Genomic DNA, 5,291 nt, shown 5'->3' with positions numbered 1-5,291 from the left:
GACACATTAGTTGGTTGATTTCGTTGCTGTTCTCACCTGGGAACTGATATCTGGTAACCTAAAGATGTTCTTTCATTTTATAGTTTTATCATATATTATTATTATCACCCTAAAACATGCTTAACCACTCTCTCCCCATTTTCAAATGTAACAGTAACATTTACTCAGAAACATTTTAACTGACTTATTTTGTTCTTTTATCTGAGAACATTTTTACACAGTGATTTTCTTCTACTGAGTATTTTCACTAATACTAGTGATGCTGTTCACGTGTTGATGTGCCGATGTCAGTGTGGTGTCCGATTTCAGGTTCTGTTACTGGCAGTGGCGACTGGCCAATAGGGGGCGCTAGGGCGCCGCCCTCCCTGATGGAAAGTGATTTTTGATTTTTTAAAATTTTTTCCAAAATACTCATTTTAAAATAAATAATTACTGCTTATTCTACATATAAATTTGTTTTGAATTATGAAGACAAGCCATATATATAATATAAACCATTATTTACGGGGTGATTTCTGTCCACGGTCATTTCCCCTCTCTCCTGGGGCGCTAGAAAAGTCGCCCCAGCACTGCAGCAGCTCAGCCAATGGTAGACTGTTGATGAGACAAAAAAACACATAGCTACGGGTAATTTAGCCAATTAGCGTCATCAAATTTGATAAGCTTAGGGCGCTGAAAATATCGCCCCAAGCCTGTAAGTATCCTAGCAACCAGAAACAAGTGTGGGAAATCGAGATGGCGGTGTCAAATAGACAAGAACAAGAACACGCAGAGCTTCAGCTACCCGTAAATTCTGTAAAATCGCTCTTGCTAAACCACTTCAAAAGGAGAACTTTAGGGAAAAACTTTGTGTTAAAGAACTTGGACCTGAGAAGCCCGGTCTGAATTTAACACAGCAGACACAGGAGAAAGGTAAAACTCACCAGAGGAGATTCTCTCTGAACTGGTATGACAGGAAGTTTTGCAAATGCAGTATTCTGCTTCCCGTGTTTACTGTTTAAAATGCCGGGGACAGATATTACATGGACTGTGAGGAGTTAGAGACGTAAAACATTTATCAGAGCAGATTAAAAAACATGAATTCTAGAAAGGTGCACATGAACAATGCTGTCAAGCTAGCCATGCTAGGCAGGACTAGCATAGCTGCGCAGCTGGATGAAGGACACAGGATTGTGGTGAGAAAACACAATGAAGAGGTGGATAAAAATAGACATATTTTATCGAAGATCATTGATTGTATGAAATTCTGTGGAGCTTTCAAGTTGGCATTGCAAGGCCACGATGAGACAGCATTGTCTGACAACCTCGGCATTTTACGAGGATTAGTCGACCTTGTGGCCTCGCTGGACGGTGTGTTAGAGGAGCATGAATTTGATGCAACAACTGTGAGAGAGGCTGGGGGTTTTGAGAGAATGCTGGAAGATGAAGATTTTTGTTTTTTCCTGGCATTTTTTCACAAGATAATGGTACATGTAGACATGCTGTTTAACCAGCTGCAGAAGAGGAACATCGACTCTTGCTACATCACAGGAGTCATTCAGAGGTTCACCAACAGCATACAAGCTATCAGGTAGGCTATGTTATTTTTCACATTGACTGATATAATGTTTATGAAAAGAACAGACATAAATTACATGTCTGAACACAGTAAAATAACTCATAATTTTAATAATAATAACTAAGCCATTTTTCACAGTTTTAAATACAATGAATCCAGTTGGGATGAGCTAGTAGAAATGTATTAATGTAGTGACAATACACAGTGCTGGACTAATTTTATATCTCCAGCAGGTTGGTTTCTGAAGCTGTAATTGTGCACAGTGACTTGTGTATCTTCTGTTTTGTATCAGGGACTCCGTTCCTCCATCTGTGCAGAAGCCATCCACAAAGAAACGGAAGGCACTAAGCCAAGAGGAGCAGCGCCGGTTAGCTACAGAGGTAAGCTGTAACATTGTTCTATATACAGGACATGAAGTGTTTTACCTTCGGCATCCTTATTGGTCTTCAATTCCTGTATAATTATAACAGTTAGTCTACGCATTTTAATATTTTGAACTATTCACCACACAGCTACTGAAGAAAGCAAACACGCTGAAATGTTTAGATGTAGTTTTTTCATATTTATGATATTTAACAATATCTTCTACTTGTTTTTCATACAATTATATGGTCAGCTTGTAAGGAGATACTAATGATATTTACATGGTGAGATATGAACATTTAATTCTACTGTTTATTATGTGTAGTGACCTTTTTTTAAAATGATGCATCATTTCATAGGTATGTGATACCATTGTGAGGCATGCCAAGGACAGGTTCTCTTTCACCAAACACCTCATCAGTGCCACTCTGCTGCAAGGAGACTTCTTCCCCCAACACACTGTAAAGTTCCCGGATTCAGCGCTGGAAACCACTGTGGAAGCCTACCCCACACTGGACAAGGCCAAACTGAAGACACAATTGTCCCTGGTCAATGAAAATGAAGAGTTCAAGGCTTGCAGTGGTGCACTGGCTCTCTTCCAGGTTTTCATGGAAAACAACCTCCAGGACACATTCAGCGAGACTGTAAGTCTTCTTAAGATTGTCATCACCACACCGATGACTACAGCAGAATCAGAGAGGTGCTTCTCTACTTTAAAGAGGATAAAAACATTCCTTAGGAGAACCATGGCACAAGACCGTCTGAACGCACTGGCTATGTTCTCCATGGAGAAAAACCTGATACATAACATTCCTGACTTTAACACCAAAGTCATTGACAAGTTTGCTACTCAGAAAGACAGAAGAGCAAAGTTCATGTTCAAATAAGAGCACTCACTCACTCACTCACACACACACTTTCAAACTCACTCACTCACACATACACTCACTCCCAAACACACTCACACTCACTCACAAACACACATACACTCACACACACATACACTTACTCACTCACAAACATACTCACTCACTCACTCACTCACTCACTCACTCACTCACTCACTCAATCACACTCAAAAAACACACACACATATACAACTCAGTATTTGCACACAGTCCCCAGGTTTCAAGGGAGTAAGACATAAATGCTGGTTAGACTCCAATTGGTACATTTTATGTTCCTATGCCAGTTTTTCTGTGTATAGTTAACTTTAATCAGCATCCACCTGTAAATATTTTTCTTTGTATATAGTTATTTTTAATCATCATTCAACTGTAACTGTCTCTCAAGAACTTTAATTTTGTATTAAGAGTATTCACTAATATACATCTCATATCATTGTCATTATCTGTCAAACTTTTGATTTCTAAAGGGATATTAAATAATTATTTTTTATCCCTAAAACAATGGTATCTTTTGGTTTGGGTTCTTTTATTGGGATAGTTACCGAAAGCTTCTGGCACATACAGCCCCACCTAGAATATTTTTCACCAGCCGCCACTGGTAACTGGTAGAGTTTATTGCTGCTCTGTCTGAACACAGTTTATATTGCTGTTTTCTTTCTTGCTGTTATCACAGAGTCAAGCAGAGATTTTCTTTTGTCCTGCATCACCCATTTTTGGTCTCATTCTGACATCTCGATCATTGGTTTTTGAGGAAGTGATGGGAGTACCCTCCACCTCTCCCACTGACTGCGATACAAATTCAGGAGCAGGTGTTACTGGGCAGAAATGGGCATGGCTGATTCTGATTGGCTAATTAAACTCATTAATTCTTAGCCCTTTTAACTCAGGTATGAGACTAACCGTAAGATAAATTAACATGGTGTATTTGCATGTATTTGCATGTACTTGTGTGTGCGTGTTGATGTGTGGTTCTTTGTGTGTGTGTATATGGCTTTCTCCCATAGATTGCAATACAAATTCAGAAGCTGAAAACAAACAGCAGGTCTCAGATCTCAGCAGGTGCTACTAACACAGTATCCGGGCAGAAATGGACAAAGCTGATTCTTATTGGCTAATCGGACTCTATTGACCCCCCCCTCCATTACACACACACACACACACACACACACACACACTCACAATCACCACCCCCACCCTCACCACCACATTTTTATCACTTAAGGCAGACTAAATAACAGAAACACCTCTGTATAATGTAATATACACTACATCCTCCACAATGACCAACTGAATCAAAAACTGTCTAAAACTATTTTAACAATAAATTGCCAACTGAGTATGTTAGTAATTATCAGGTGTATGCTCAGGCTCCAAAGTGACTAACTGCAATGAATTGGTTGATTTCGTTCTAACCTGGGAACTCATATATCTGGTAACCGTAAAGATGTTCTTTCATTTTATAGTTTTAATATAAATAAATTAAGTCATAGTAATAATAATAAAGCCACCCTATAACATGTTTTACCCCTCCCTCCCCATTTTCAAATATAATGCAGTAACACGTTTACTAAAACATTTTACACAGTGATTTACTTCTACTGATGTCTTTTCATTAATACTAGTGATGCCGTTCATGTGCTGACGTGCTGATGTCAGCGTGGGGTCCTATCTGCAGTCAGATTCTGTTACTGGTCAAGTTGTCACATTTTCAAAACTCTAAACACAATTAGCACAGCATCGGTCTTTTGTGGCCATACCATTCACACATTTCATGTCGTTTTCACACAATATGCAGTCAGTGAACACATTTCCACAATGCTTACATTTTCTTAACAGACAAGCTATACCTCCCAACAAAATTATGGATTGTTTTTGTATTATATACGAATGTTAACACACAACATCCCACAATAGCAAAAACAATATTCCAAACCTTAGATACAGTATAAAAACCTCTGCTTCTGCAATGATATCAGTATAAAAACAATATATCTCAGCTGATAATAAACAAACAATTGAATAATTGACACACAGCTGATTTATGTTGGGTAAATTGGGCCAACCACAGCTGATTCCAGTCTGGCTTAGACTCAGTGGCAGGGGTTATATTTTTTCTATTACATTGACACTTATAAAGTAAAAGGAGGACTTTGAGGATTGATGTTTTTGGAAACAGAAACAGAAAAAGACAAACACTGTAATGTCTGGACGAGGAAGAGTAAGAGCAAGGGGCCCAGGGAGAAGAGCAGGCCCAGTGAGAGATGCAGTGAGAGGTGCAGGAGCAGTGAGAGGAGCAGGAGCAGTGAGAGGTGCAGGTGCAGTGAGAGGAGCAGGAGCAGTGAGAGGAGCAGGAGCAGTGAGAGGAGCAGGTGCAGTGAGAGGAGCAGGAGCAGTGAGAGGAGCAGGAGCAGTGAGAGGAGCAGGTGCAGTGAGAGGTGCAGGAGCAGTGAGAGGAGCAGGTG

The sequence above is a fragment of the Seriola lalandi genome, unplaced genomic scaffold, assembly GCF_002814215.2.
Source record: "Seriola lalandi dorsalis isolate HSWRI2012SDOR001 ecotype SW California unplaced genomic scaffold, Sedor1 jcf7180002054861, whole genome shotgun sequence".
Taxonomy (NCBI): Eukaryota; Metazoa; Chordata; class Actinopteri; order Carangiformes; family Carangidae; genus Seriola; species Seriola lalandi.
This window is presented reverse-complemented; position numbering follows the sequence as displayed.